Source organism: Xenopus laevis, chromosome 8L (genome assembly GCF_017654675.1).
Source record: "Xenopus laevis strain J_2021 chromosome 8L, Xenopus_laevis_v10.1, whole genome shotgun sequence".
Classification (NCBI taxonomy): domain Eukaryota; kingdom Metazoa; phylum Chordata; class Amphibia; order Anura; family Pipidae; genus Xenopus; species Xenopus laevis.
In genome coordinates this window covers 35,165,968-35,182,206 of record NC_054385.1, presented here as the reverse complement: position 1 = coordinate 35,182,206, position 16,239 = coordinate 35,165,968, and the positions used below count along the sequence as shown (strand labels likewise).

Below are 16,239 nucleotides of genomic sequence, written 5' to 3'. Positions count from 1 at the left end.
TTCAGTTCAGTTGTTTTCAGCTTGTTCACCACATATAAAGGCTTTTTCTCAAGTTGCTTTCCATGTTTTGGGTGTTGATCGTTTTTCCAAAGATTTAAGTTCCTGTCTGTGGTGTTTCAGTCTGGCAGCTCAGTAATTCAGGCGCAGATTCTGTATTGTTACAATTAAGCAACATTTAGTGGATACATTTCTCAGCAGCATCTGTGGAATATTAGCAACTATTGTATCAATTCTAACAGCTGCCTGTAATGAAACTTCATCTTTTCAATTGGTCTTTATTATTTATTTTTCATAGTTTTTTATTATTTGCCTACTTTTCTGACTCTTTCCAACTTTCAAATGGGGTTCACTTACCCCATCTAAAAACAAATGTTCTGTAAGGCTACAAATTTATAGTTATTGCCACTTTTTGTTACTCATCTTCTCCTATTCACATTCCAGACTCTCATTCAAATCAGTGCATGGTTGCTAGGGTAGCTTGGACTCAATCAACCAGATTTCTGAAACTCCAATCTGGAGAGCTGCTGAATTAAAATCTAAATAAGGCAAAAAACACAAATAAGAAAAAATGAAAACCAACTGAGTGAGGCAACTGGGTAGCATGTAACAAAAATAGCTAAGGATAGGAAACAAATTGAAGGACATGATATGGGGTAGTAGAAGGGGGATAGGAAAATCCCATTTAATAAACAGGATTATACCATTAGAGAGCATTAGTTAAATGGAAGGGATCTGATCAAAGTGAGACATTACTGAAAAGCAGGAAAACTATTGAGGGTGAGCGTGGGAAGGTGAGTGGGATAGAATGTCTTATATGAGGATATGAGTGAATAAGGAATGCATACAGAGAAGGAGGAGCCCGTGGGTTGGTAAAACAGGGATGCAGATTTGGGCACATACCGAACAAAATCCTAATTTGTATACTCAAAAAAAGATAAAATGTGTCACCTCTGAGCAAAAACACTGGAGGTATATGAAAACAAGTGAGTTTTAAAAAAAATTAGGAGGGGGGGTCCTGACCACCAATGTTTTTAACTTGTAGAGGGGACCCTGACCACCAATGGGTTTTTACAAAGTATTTTACTGTTTTAGCACTTACAGAATGTCTGTGTGGCATTTTTACTGTGGCGTGGGGGTAGGTGGGGCCCAAGGGGTGGGGTGGGCGGAACCCAGAAAATGTTGTTGCACAGGGACCTGCGGCAGCCCTGGTAGAGGCACAATGCTCAGTAAAGGGGAAATGAGAAAAGAGTCTGAGCGGACATACTGTATAACTGAAGAAAGGACTGAGGCACAGGGACAGGGGAAATGGTATGAGCTGGTACCTAAATCATAGGACTGAGATAAAGCAAGAAGGAAATGAGAAGAGAAACTGAGATTGTACAAGGAGGGGGGGGCTGAGACACAGAAAAAGTTGAGAAAAGCATAAGGAAGGGAGAATGAAAAGAATGGCTCAGCAGGTGCCAAACAAGAGAACCAAAACACAGGAAGGCATGAATGAGGCACAGAGGTGGGGAAAACAGGAAAAGTGACTGAGCTGAAACATAATTAGGGGGCTGGTTGGTAGGAATACACAGGTAGGAATAATTATTGTTTAGTTAATTTATATTCTGGTGCACAATACACTGGGGAAGAACAAAAACAAACCAAATAAATACAACATAACAAGCAAAGACAAAGCAAGACTTGAAAGCCCTGCCCATGAGGCACAGGTAGGAGAGAGGGAGCACGGGGTTACAGGAATTAGAAAGGGAGCTGAAACAGAATATAAACAGTGAAGTACTGAGGAGACATAGGGATGGACGAGGCATAATTGCAAGAGGGAAAGAGTGACTGACATGTCGGATGGCTCTTGGGGTTCTCTTTGCACATAAGGTTATCAACAGAGAAACATGGCGAGAAGGATGGTGAGAATGAAAAATAGTAGAGGGGGTGTAGCAGAAAAACAGGCATTGGATAGCCATGAAAGGGATGGATCAGCTATGGAAAGGATAAGGGCAGATGATAATGCAAGTGAGGCAGGGAGGGATAGAGAGGAAATGGTGGGAGAGATGAAGAAGACCAGGTGATGTGGTACAAGGTTAGACATTGAGGCAGTGTCTCTGTCACCTCCTCACACAAGAGATCCCCTCCCTCCACACATCCCCAACCCCCCCCTCAACACAGGAGCACCCTCTTCCCACCTCCTTCGCTCCTGCAGTGAGGGTCTGCGGCTGATTTCCATGTTCACTCATTCACGCCGTTGCCATAGAAACTGCAGCCTGTCGCGCGCCTCTATTCAGCTCGGCACCCTCCCCCAACATCTCTCTAACACTTTCCTGTCTGAGACATTCTGCAGCAACAGGCAGGAGTGTGTAGCTCTAGGGGAGCCCAGTGCAGCAACAGGCATGGGGAGGGGGGCCCAGTGCTTCTGCTGCTCCTGTCTGTCTGAGATGATAGGCACCCAGCTACTGTATTAGATAAGGTCACGCTCTGCAGGGACAAGCATGTGGGCTGAAGGCAGGGTGCATTCTCTGTGGGGAGATGCACCTTGTTCTGAATGATAAGGTCACGCTTTGCAGCAAAATCAGGGGGGCTTAGAGCAAGAGTGTTTCATGCTTAAGAGCCTGTCATTTGTTGCAGGGTCTGAAACTGAAATAAAGCCCAGTAATTCCAATTCTGCTATAAACAGTCATGGATTGTGAAACAGGAACCCAAGAGCCACATGTTGCTGGGCAGGATTGGGTTATTAATGCAGAGTGTTCTATGGGCCATGGCGATGGCACAGGAGATGGCATGAGTCAACTAGATATTACTGGGCCCCACAGCAAATTATTTTTTGGGCCCCCAAAATGTCTAGAGGTTGACTTGTTTTACCAATATTTTTTGACATTGTATTTAAATTAGGACCTAATGGGGCCCCTATACCTCCTGGGCCCCCTGAAGCCACAGGGTCTGCTTCTTCTGTAGTTACACCCATGGCATGAGTGCTCAGGCAAAGTTCTCCATGGATAGGCAGGGGTCACCGTGAGAACAGAGGAATGCATGAGGGTGTATCCCTTCCGGGATGGGAGAGAATGGAATAAAGACTAAGGCAAATAAAAGGATGCTTAAGGCTACATATTCACTATGAGGGGCCTAGTTCCAAGGTGCCTTACCGCAGAAACTAATTCCCAAAGGTCCCATAATAAAGCCACAAGGTAAAGGACGGAGTGAACACAGTTGTGTTAGTAGCATCTCTTATTCATGCAGCCCCAACCTGTATAACAGGATTACAAACCTGCACACAAGGGCATCACAACTGTGAATCACACAAGGGCTTCCATTCTGGACGACATTACACGTGAACAAATGGGTCATTCTCCGTTGATTGAGGACATACAGGCTGAACATAGAGGGAATACACGCTACAGGAACTGGCAGGGAGATGAATGCTGGTGCTCCACTTTTTTTTAGGGGCTGGGAGAGAAACAGCATGGATGGGGTTGCAAAATACTCAAGCCAGCAAAGTATGTAGGAACAATATAAATGCTTACGCCACTAAAGGAGTCAATGGAAAATACACCCTATTTATGAGAAGGGTTTATCCACCATGAATAGCCAAGTGAGGATAAAGCCTGTGTGCAGTATGCATTCCTTGGCAGAATTTTGCCATGCAGTTGGCTGTTGATTTTTAGGTATTCTGAAAAATGGAACAAGAAAGCATCACAAGAATGGACACATTCGCTCTGTGTGGGAATGCCTCAGGCAAGAAAATCAATATGGCAGTTCCCACCCACACATTTAGTATAGATTCTTTTGCTTTCTGTCTCTCGCTCTCTCTAAAATACTTATGAAAATCTGGATTTACATCTCAACCTATTCAAAAGCTATATTTTCCCACTGACAGCTCAGAGTAGGCAGCTGTGCTACAGGCAAGTGTGCAGTTTACAGACAAGGTCTGAAGGCATAATAACATGATAAAATAAGACATACTCAAGAGGCATAGGGCACAGACTGAATGAGGGGGACTTGATTCATAGCAGATGGGTTCTGACCTCTTTAGTTCAATAACTCCTATTTTGATCCAATTCAATATATGTCAAAAAAACACCCTGTTGTTTACGCCCTTCAGCCACAGCAGCACATACTGGGAGTGTTCACCCCAAAACTCACGCTAAAAATGCTCATGCTGGGCTTTTAACTTGGCAAAGGTACTACATATTTTTTCCCAACCTTGCCCTAAGTGGGGTTGCAACTGGTACACCTATATACAGTATTGCCTCCTACAATGCTCATAAATAATGGAGTACTGCTACATGGTTGGTCAAACCTTCTTTGCTGTATAGGTGGTAGTACTCCTTTATTTATTACTTTCATTTTAATATTCATTTTTTTAATTATTACTTTATGATGCATTAGAGCTTGCACTTGTACATTGTAAAACAAGTCATTGCATAGTTCCACCAGAGCACAAGGCTTGTTTTTGCATCATTGTCGTGGCATTTTGTCCATAATGTACTGTAGCTGCTGAAACTGGTTGTAATTTATTAGTGGTGGTAAGTACTGCTTCATTCTATTCTGAGAATTCTTTTGCTCTCCCTGAAACTGCATTGCTTTCTTTCAGGTACAGGTATGGGACCTGCTATCCAAAATGCTTGGGACCTGGGGTTTTCCGGATAAGGGATCTTTCTGTAATTTGGTTCTTCATACTTTAAGTCTTCTAGAAAATAAACCCAATAGGCTGGTTTTGCTTCCAATAAGGATTAATTATATCTTAGTTTGGATCAGAGAAAAAGGAAAAAAATAAATAAAAAAAAGTTTGATTTTTGGGTAAAATGGAGACTATGAGAAACGGCCTTCCTGTAATTCAGAGCTTTCTGCTTTTCCTCCCACACTCCCAAAACAGCCAGTCAGGTTGGCTGGCTTCTGATTAAATCGACCATAGTGCATGTGTGGTGTGAAACTGATAGGGAATATACACTGTAAAGTCCACTGGGAGGCAAACTGATGGCGAATGATGAAAAAATAAACTGCAAAAATGTTTTGGTGCTATATTTAATATGATAATAATAAGACGGGTGCAAATATATGAACAGCAACCAATGGAATCATATAAATCATTGCTTTTATCTTATAGCTTGTAGGAGGCCAATGAAATCTAATTGCTGGCGGGTAACTGCACTGGGGGAGTCACAATGGGTAATTTACTTAACCATGGGGCGCAATTGGTAGAGGGGTACAAGAGTGCCTCCCCATTACTGCCCTTCACTAATACAACGGTGGCTAACACTGACCCCAAAACAGAGCGCAGAGAGCAGAATAAAGTGTAAAAAAATGGCAGATGCTATGCACTTTGCACATTGTGTTCTGTTATGTAAATGAACCCAAAAGTTCCTGTATATCTGGTCCAGATTAATTACTATACACGTGCCACTGACCAGTATACCCACACAATCCACTAAATTAAGAAACCCACAAATCATAATAATCAAAATCAGAATAAAATCTGGAATACAGAACCTAATCCATTACTACTAGGCAGCACAACATGAGCCAAAGAGTACATTGGCACAGACGAGGCAACATCCCTGCTTGGAAGCCTACACGTGTTATTTATTGAAGTTATCTGGGATACTTTGGCAACGGAGTCAGCACAAGCCTGAAGCACTGCCCGGCACTACTGCTTATCAGCCAAGGTCAATGCCATCAGCCCAGATATCACTGTTCCGTAGCCCTGCTTTTGTGTCAGAACAGCTCTGCATATCTAGATCACACTTATAATAAGGATTCAACAGCCGCACTTCCCTGCACTATGGGGCAGAAAACATCCCAGAAATGGAATCTCAGATATACGCAGCTTCAACGGTTTTACAAGTGTTCGACGGGAAATTGAAGGTCCTTCTACAGATTAATCATGATCCCGAGGTGCTTCATAACCTATATTCATCAATTCCCGCAAGAAAAGGACATCATTCCACACCAGATGAATGTCAAAATATTCTGCAAAAGATATATTAGCTTGGGTACCAAAAGTGGTGGCACTGCTAATGGGGACATCAACCATTACAGGGCTTCAAAAAGGCTTTTAAAGGGGCAGTTCACCTTCATAAAACATAATTTTTACATTGTACGCCATAAATAACGACTTCTTTCTATTGTGTGTTTTTTTTTAACACATCTTGATAAAAACAAATCTGTTTTATTTTTCTCGATCTCACTATAAGCTCTGTAAGTAACCAAATTTCCAAACTGGTAAAATTTGATACATTGGTTGATAAGTGAATGGTCAGCAATCAGTGTTACAGTACCAAGCATTGTTGGACCCAAGGTGTTCTATAGGTCCACATAACTTCAACAAATACAGGATCTCTTGTTTGCATGAGATTGGGGGGGGGGGAAAGGAATTGAGTTCTAGAGAAATAGGAAATATTATAATCAACAATAATACCCATTACAATACAACTAACATAATATGCTTTTTAGACTGTAAGCCCTGCCACATGCAATAGAATGTTAAGGCTTATTTGACCGATAGTCCTACTTTTAAAGACGTAGGTACAGAAAACAATAGAAAATGTATATGCACACAAGGCACCAGAAAAAGCAACATGACATTTAACAGCTTTTTTTAATGTGTCTGGCTGGATGCATGCCCTCCTTTTCCTGTGTTCCCTTATATAGTACAGATTAAAAAAAAGCCAAATAGTACTGTAACAATAATATGCCATTTATAATTGTATCAACAGAATTTAAATGGATCCCTGCAGAGTACACCTATGAAGTCTCATCCACTGTGCATGGCTGCTGATTCTGTAATCCAGGGCAGTCCAATTTATTACATCAAGGAGGCCGATTATTACGCATACAGCATTTACAAGGGCATGTTATAGTAAAATGATGACATCATAAAACGTTTTAGCAGACTGGGGGATGTAAAAATCCCCAAAAGAGCCACATCGGGCACAGGGGTCTCCAGGTTGGACAGCCCTGTTATAAACATTTATATAGTTCTCAAATAATAATAATGTATGCTGTGATCTAGAAAACCACAGGATATGTACAGAAGTACTATCATGCCAAAATGTTACCACTCATAAAGTTAAGAATCAACTAATTCCCAGAAATTAACTATGCAGCACAAGCCTGGCGACCCCTTTTAGTCTCTAAACCAGTTTATTACTTATCACGCTTTCTGTCTGAAGTGAATACAGCTAAAGAGGGCATACAGATGGAGAACTTAACAGATACATCTGGCACAGACATATTTTCTATTTTTTAAGTTTCAATGTAGACCCCCCCATTCCCCGGGCGATGCATTTATTAATATCACTGACAACAACATCAAAAGCCCGAGGAAGACTGGGCAGTGCATAGAAACTGCAGAATATTTAAAGGGGAAGCATTACTGATACATTGTTGAAAAAGTGTTTCTGTTCCAGCGTCGGTGAAAGTTCCCATGTGGCTATAAGGTTCTGACACTAGAGTGTAAATAAATGTAATTAGCAGAGTAAGTACTGTGCTCCCTAACCTAATAACACCATACCAACATTTTTATATATTGAAGAATGATAAATAGTTGATGTTAAAACTTCCAAAGCCCTGGATGATGCAAAAAAAAAAAAAAAAACTTGGGACCTCTATCAGAGGTTTCTAGACATCTCCTTGGAGGTCCACTCTTTGGGCAGCCATAGTTCAAAGAATATCTAGGATAGGGAAGTTTTCACAAAAAAATAAATCACCCTAATTGAACTTCAGACTGACCTTCAGGCTGGGCTTTCAGGTGTATCTCTAAAGGCCCTGGGATCATGGAGCATTGGCTCCAATGCTCTCAGACTGCATTTTTCTGCAGCTGATAGAATAGGATCAGATCCCTTCTTCATTTCTCTGTAGCTGTTCAGCCTGCTTGTAGCTATACAGAGTGGAGTTGGCTCAAAATGCCTGCATTTACCCATGATTAAGCCAAATGGCCACAAGTAAGCTTTCTGGTAAATTTGTCACCCCCAGTACCGGTTTTGTTAATGCAGGCAACAAATCTTCCCATGTCATTGCCCTAAGAACTAAAGAGGCTAAGTCTTTTAAAGTAATGAAGATATAGGGGCCGATTCACTAACTTCGAGTGAAGGATTCGAAGTAAATAAACATAGAATTTCGAAGTGTTTTTTGGGCTACTTCGACCATCGAATGTGCTACTTTGACCTCGACTTCGAATCGAAGGATTCGAACTAAAAATCGTTCGACTATTCGACCATTCGATAATCGAAGTACTGTCTCTTTAAAAAAAACTTCGACCCCCAAGTTCGCCATCTAAAACCTACCGAACTCAATGTTAGTCTATGGGGAAGGTCCCCATAGGCTTTCCTAAGTTTTTTTGATCGAAGGATATTCCTTCGATCGGTGGATTAATCCTTCGATTGTTCGATCGTACTATCTGCGCTAAATCCTTCGACTTCGAAATTCGAAGTCGAAGGATTTTAATTCCCAGTCGAATATCGAGGGTTAATTAAACCTCGATATTCGACCCTTAGTGAATCGGCCCCATAATGTACTGTTGTGCAGCACTGGTAAAACTGTTGTATTTACTTCAGAAACTCTACTATAGTTTATATAAACAAGCTGCTGTGTAGCCATGGGGCAGCCATTCAAAGCTGAAAAGGGAGAGAAGGCACAGGATACACAGTAGATACTAGATAAGCTCTGTAGTATACAATCTATACAATCTAGTATCTATTGCTTGAATGGCTGCCCCCATGGCTACACATCAGCTTGTTTATATAAACTATAGTAGTGCTTCTGAAGCAAACACACCAGTTTTACCAGTGCAGGGCAACACTACATGACATTGTAATTCCTTACAAACACTTTAATTTTTTGGTATTACCGTTCCTTTAAGCACCTCTCAGGATGTCAACCCCATAGTTTGGGAAACACTGCTTTAATGTACCTAAGTTAAATTCCTCCCACTGACCAACAAACGAAGCATGTCGTTTCCAACATAACCAAAAGTGCCAGCAGTTCAACAACCTTCCAGTTGTATTTGTATTTCTACTGTAGCTTTTCTCTCCCATCTCAAGAACTGAATAGTGTCTTATCCTTATATCTTTATTGTATTCACCAAATATGTCTAATACATCAATCTCGAGCAGTCCAGAGATAACCCAATTTAATGTCAGCGCTGATTAGAACAACTATGACAGATTTGAACACTTCCAGCATGTTGGGCCCAAAGAGACTTACCCAAAGTAGAATTGATTGTGGGCAGCGTTCCTAGTGTGAGATTTAAAGGCAAAACGACCTAGAAATTCTCATGTGTGAGAGAGATCTGACAGTTAATACATTTTTAATGCCTTTAGTGCTTATATGGTATGCAGGTATAAAATAATAACTCTACAAAGTGCTACTGAAGCTTCTCATCAGCTTTCCCTTTGCAGAGAGGGAGGGGGTGCTCTACTGACCTAGCCACAAAAGCCACATGAATTCAGTTGTGCATCCACCATCATGTATGTGAGATGATGAGCAAGTGTATGGAGGGACTGAAGATGATACAGTTGCCTGGCACAGCCTAATGCAATAGTGTATGGTCTGTCTAGGTACATCAATGAAGTGATACAAGTCCCTGCAGGAGGACTCGCTTGCTAACATGGCCGTGAGCTAATATTCATGCACAAGTCTTCACTATGCCACTAACACCATAAGGCACATCTTTGGGATCTATGCAGAACCCATATTGGCACAAAAAAAGATTGGCCATACCCAAAGTGGCACAAATAAAAGAGTTGCATGTGTTAGTCCGAGCCATATGTATCGATCCAAGCACAATAATGCACTTTGAATATGAGGGCCACAGGACATGAAGAATTGTTTCTGCATATACAAGTAGTCATGTGTTTATCACGCACATAACCAACGTCTGCCCCAAAACAGAGACCTCTGTATTTGTAAAACATAGTTGTTCCCATTTTCTACAACCCCAGAGATTCACTTTAGACAGGGGTCATTTACTCACAGTGCATTTCTGAACAAATCAACATGATTTTACCCACAATGCAGTGCCCCCCCCCCCAGAAGTGCAGAGTAGTGATGAGCGAAATGTTTCACCAAGTTTCCCCACGAAAATGACGCCCATAGTCTCTAATGGGTGAAAAAATTTGTAGTGAGTATTTGTCGCCCATAGACTTCAGTGCATTTCGGTGACTTTCATGAGCGAAACGGGTAAGATTCGCCCATCACTAGTGTAAGTGCAAGGAGCATATGTAGACACAACTACCTTTAATAAATGGGGTTTCAGGCAACTGACTATAGGGAAGTTTTAAGACATTTACTGTAGATTCTCTGGTTTCCTATTGTGCAAGAAACGAAACAGTAAAGGTATAAGATCCATTATCTGGAAAGAGTTAAGAAGGTTGCATAATATGGTGGGGCTATCTCCCATGGAGTCCATTTAAAGCAAATAATTTGTATATTGTTAATGACTTATTTTTTCTTTATAATAAGAAAGCAATGTGTTGCACTTGATGTTAACCAAGCTACCATAAACCTCTGATTTATAAGTCTACAGTCATTAATATGAGGTTTGGTTCACTCTCCAAGAACAGACAATTTCAAGGGGTTGCATTTTGGAGCCCCTGGGTGTTAATAAGAGGGTCTGATAATGTTCCACTTGAATAAACTGTAAGCTAAATGATATTTATAGAAACTCTTTTAGGTGTACTGGAAAGTAAGAGCCCCAGGTTATTGTTAAAGTCTCTGGAATTGGTAGTAGAAGATGGTGCCAAGCCTGAAAGCCATCTAATAAGAATGCCTAATTCTGTTTTGGATATCACTGGAAACAATAGAGAGGGACTGTTAATGCAACATCTTCCTATACCAGTACCTGTTCCATGAGATAATGTAGGCCCAACCACATAAAAGTGGTCTTGACCAGCAACAGATTTCAATCCTGTGCTTCCCTAGACACTTCTTCACTCAGTTGCCCCCCCCCCCATTCTGATCCAACTGGTGCATGCACATAGATTATTGCATGTTCAAGCAGTTACCGTCCCCTACCCATCAGCTTCCACCTTAGACATGGACTCGTGTGCCTTTAACAAAAAAATATGTTATTGACCCTCAAATCATTTGAAAACCTCTGCCTTAAGGTGGCCATAGACTCAAAGATCCGCTCGTTTGGCGACATCTTTCCCAGATATGCCACTATCGGCATGGCGATATCAGGGGTAATTCGAACGTTCGGCCGATATCGTGGCCAGATATCGATCGGGAAGACCCGTCGGAAGCCCCCATACACGGGCAGATAAGCTCTCAAATTGGTCCAAATGACCGATATCGGCAGCTTTATCTGCCCGTGTATGGCCACCTTTAGAAAGTGTACAATCTTATCTTTCAAAAATGACAAAGCCTGCAACAGTTTCTACCTAAATAAACTGGTCGTAGAGGCCCATATGCACATATATTTACTTTCTGGAAAAGAAAAATCATTTCAAATGCAAATACATTGGTATTCTGCATATGCATTAATTATTTATAAAATAATATAGCAAAATGAGAAACCCTTATGAGCATTTCATTCAGCTTTTTATTACACTATCATTGCTCCATTTGCTTGAAATTACTATGCCATTATGCTAATCTTTGTAAAACAGGCATCATGGCCCAGAGCCTCCACAGCAAGTGTTTCCAGCTCACAATACCCTTACGTAGCCACTAAGAAGAGTTCCTGGATACTATGGAAAGAATTGGTTGTGCTTGAAACAGCATTTTGCAGCTAGTTGGCTGAGCAGAGTTTAATTAGCACTGTAAATACATAAGTTTGCAGACCCTGCAGTAAAGAGAACACTGGGCTCTAGAGACCCTACTTAGAACTACGGAAAGAAATGTCCCATAGGACCCTATGGTGAAAGCTTAACCATAAATCAACAAAGTGCTGTTTATTGATCAGAAAGTCAATGTAAGTCCCATGGCTAGCACATAAAGATCTGTACCTAGCAAGCAGCAATCCACAATATATTCTCCATTCACAAAGAAAAAAAGAAAAAAATTAAAAAATATATTAAACCCCTTCTTCATCACTTGCTGTGTGTACAGACAGAGGGTACAGGTTCATGGGTCCTGCAGCCAGGAATGGTTGTGTTTTGGTGCTAGCTATAGAGCTGATCACAGAAAAAAAGTGCAATTTCTGAGCAATGTGATAATCATGCCTATAGCCTGTAGAAAAAGTAGACAGCACTCTATTCTGAAGAAGTTCCACTGATAGAATTTCAATGATCAGATTATACGAAGGGAGAACACCATGTGCCAGACAGCTAATCCGGTCGAAAATGACCACTGGCTGACCATATTACACCATACGGGAAAAGCTTTTTAGAACAACAACTCGGTAATAACTGCCAGCTGAAATGTTTTTGGACAACAATCTGCCATATGGGTCATTCACAGGGGCCATGGCTCTATTCCATGCACTGGCACACATAAAAAATGTAAACACTAGCAGTGTTAAGTAAATTAAGTTTGCTTGCTTAATGAAATAGTCTCAATAAAATGCTGAATAAAGCTTTTAAGACACCCCCCCCCCCACATACACACCAGCAACTAGGCTCTCACACCCCCCTTCACAGCCCTTGACATGTAAAGGGGAGTTTGAAGTGAATCAATACTCCTTTCACAGGAGTATTGATTATTTATGTTTCTTAACCCCACCTCCAAACTTTACCTGGGAGTCAAGTTTAATTTAACCTGACATTTTCTTTTCCAGGCACGTCTTGGCTAAGCCCCATTATGCCCTGATTTCAAAAATTAAGTTACATCTACAAAGTAATATACACTGTAGTCAACAAGGAGGCTAAAACAAGGCAAAATATATAAAATATAGACCTTTAGGGCAGTTTCTGAAACCAATAAGTCTTTGGAATGAGGTATTTTTCTGGCATTGTACATGGAGTTGGGGGTGGAGATTTGCAGGCTAAGCTGAATCAGCTTCCCAGGCCAAGGATAAGCACCTAAAACTCCTTTCTGGTTTGTGTTATGGCCCTGGAACTGTCTGCCGCTGTTAATGCTGGAATAAGAGAAATCAGGCATTCTGAACCAGTCAGGTGAAAAAAGGCACAGCTAGACACCCTGGGGGAATTGGATGTGAATACACTTATGATTTAACTGGGTTGTTGGGTCTAATGATCCTGGGGGATTTTGCAGAAAGAGCTCTTTATGTGTCATTTGAGTCGTAATATTTTTGAATCTGAAACAGTTGATGTTTTCCACGCGATGATCATATGTAAAATAATATGACAAAGCTGACAAAGGGTATTTAAATGCATTGAATTCTAGAATGTCTGTTACAGGGTTGTGGCATCATCGGTGTGTATTCTTTATTAATTTATTTTTTTTAAAGATGTGATCAGTGTGTATTCTTTTTACTGTTCCCTTTTAAACTATGAAGAAGGGCGAGGGGGGCACTAACGCAGCTCCCACCCATAAGAGTCCTTACAAACACAAGTGCAAAGTCCTAAAACAGACTGAAGTCACCACGTTGCAGTGTACACTGTAGCTTGCACGCAATTTACCAACATGGACATAAATTAGCATTATTAAGGTTTTAACAGGCAGTAAAACTAACAATGGTAGTCCAAAGATAGCAACATTTAGAACAATGGTATCAAAAAGTTGCAGCTAAATGCCAACTGATCCATTCTTGGGCTACAATGAATATAGTAGATCCTACGGTTGCTATTTAATATATATGTTGCTGTGCCCTGACCTTATACTATTAACATCCAAGCTATAACTGTACATTAGCATTGCATTGTTTGCTTTCTCTCCCTAAATTAATGAAATTATGCGTTCCCATTAGAATGATGAAGAGGGACTCTTGGGATTTTTTCCTGGACTCGCAGTCTCAGCCCACAGGTGAAAAGAGACGGCAGATGAGCCCACTCTTTCTCCAGGCTTCCCTGTATGAACTTCTGAACCATGTCAATGGAGGATAAATAATCAATCAATAAATTGATAGAGGTCTGATGACCTGGGAACCTGCCATCAACTAATGAAGGTCCCTCGTGTTTCCCATCAATATTAAATGGCTGATTTGTTTCATGAATGATCAAAAAGGGATAGTGGAAAGTCTCTACAGTACCATCAAGTCTCATCAATATTGATATGCTTAGAACAGGAAACAATCTTTCCTTCATTTAAAGTTTAAAGTTTAATACATCTGGAACAAACTGGAGGGATACTGCTCAGAAACCCACATCAATGTACTAAATTGCTATGTAACTCATTTGTGAAAAAGAGAGAAAGTAGAGAGAGAGAATGAAGAGAATTTTATATATGAAAAGTGTTAATATACAATAAAAGTTAAGATAAAATGTGCCAGATCCCTTCTTGCAAAGAGAATTGACTTTTATCTGGGACCACAACTTGAGCAGAATCCTTCATAATTATCAAGAAATTGGTTTTCCTGTTTGGGTGGATTTTGTAACCTGTTATAACGCAAAAATGCCCCATAACAACTTTGGTCACACCCTCAGCTTTGCCTTTATAATTTGCAAGGGTTTATAACCCTTTAACATTTTTCAAAATGAATCAGTTAATAGCGCTACTCCAGCAGAATTCTGCACTGAAATCCATTTCTCAAAGAGCAAACAGATTTTTTTATATTCAATTTTAAAATCTGACATGGGGCTAGACATTTTGTCAATTTCCCAGCTGCCCCCAGTCATGTGACTTGTGCCTGCACTTTAGGAGAGAAATGCTTTCTGGCAGGCTGCTGTTTTTCCTTCTCAATGTAACTGAATGTGTCTCAGTGGGACATGGATTTTTACTATTGAGTGCTGTTCTTAGATCTACCAGGCAGCTGTTATCTTGTGTTAGGGAGCTGCTATCTGGTTACCTTCCCATTGTTCTTTTGTTTGGCTGCTGGGGGGGGGGGAAGGGAGGGGGTGATATCACTCTAACTTGCAGTACAGCAGTAAAGAGTGATTGAAGTTTATCAGAGCACAAGTCGCATGACTCGGGGCAGCTGGGAAATTGACAATATGTCTAGCCCCATGTCAGATTTCAAAATTTAATATAAAAAAATCTGTTTGCTCTTTTGAGAAATGGATTTCAGTACAAAATTCTGCTGGAGTAGCACTATTAACTGATTCATTTTGAAAAAATTTTTTTTTCCCATGACAGTATCCCTTTAATATCTTGGACACATATGTGGTATATCTACCAACCCAATGCAACACACAGCAGATAAAGCAGAGACAAAGTTGACCAAAAATGACCATTGTGTTCCTCACAACATCAGGTAAGTCTGAATAAAAAATGTAAGTCTTACTGAAGTGGCCCTACAGCAATCACTGAAACCTCAGCAGTGGTCAACCCGTTAGTGTGCACACACTGACCCACATAAATAAAGCACAGACCATTAATCAATTGACAGAGCTACATGAGAGAACAAGAGGGCTTTGCAATGCCTAGATTCATTGCTCGGGGGGATTAATTGCGTCAACTGCATAGCCATATTGTACATACTCATTAATTCCTATAAACAAATAAAAGATCTTTTAGAGTACATTCATTTGGAATTATGAAGATGTCTTTACATGCCTCTTTCTGGCTCGGCAGCTATATTATTTGCTCTTGTTTTCTTTCCTCCTCGTCTTTCCAACCTGTAGGATCCACTAAATATTTCAATCTAGTGAGTAAAGCTTCAGAAAGCTGCTTATTTACAGGTACAACCCCCTACTGGTATTCAGTGAGTTACAACAATACAGAGGCTTCCTAAATCTTTCCTGTATAATGTTCCCAGCACTCCTCAAACAAGATGTAAAAGGCAATCTGAGTTCTTATAGCAGCAGTCAGTCAAGATGCCTGTCACCCTGAAGTCCATTGCAAGTTTCTTTCTTTCAATAAGCACGGCTAGGAATAAGTGGAAAGCACTCCATACGTCAGGTCTTAATCGTCATTTCATAGCTACATAACATTTAAAAAAGATTTTTTATTACTGTGCACAAGAGCAAAACATTGCCTTTTTCTGTTATGGACAGGAGAATACATACAAACACATAAAGGTTTTTGAAACCACAATTAACCTCTATTTTTCCTAAAACCATGAACGGCATGAACATTTTTTTAAAAAAAAAACAAAAATAGCTGCTGAATGATACGGGAAAAAACAGAAAATATCGAAAATTCAAGAAAGAACGACCGTTCGTTTTAAAAAGGCCTTTGGGGTCGACGAAGAAAATCTAAAACCCGGAACGAAAGAGAGATCTTTGCAAGAAAAGAAGGGCAACTTCCATT

At 40.5% G+C, this 16,239-nt stretch overlaps 1 protein-coding gene across 4 annotated transcripts in view; it reads right to left on the bottom strand.

Annotated features, from left to right (window-relative positions):
• The window catches only part of nlgn3.L (neuroligin 3 L homeolog), a 49,627-nt gene that overhangs the window by 18,633 nt on the left and 14,755 nt on the right, over positions 1 to 16,239 (bottom strand). Inside the window, exon 1 of one of the 4 annotated variants that reach the window (XM_041572684.1) lies at positions 2,181 to 2,197. The exons of the other annotated variants lie outside the window; for them this stretch is intronic. The gene's annotated coding sequence lies outside the window, so the exon portion shown is untranslated. Of the gene's footprint in view, positions 1 to 2,180; positions 2,198 to 16,239 lie in introns of those variants that run through there. 4 annotated transcript variants of the gene reach the window in all.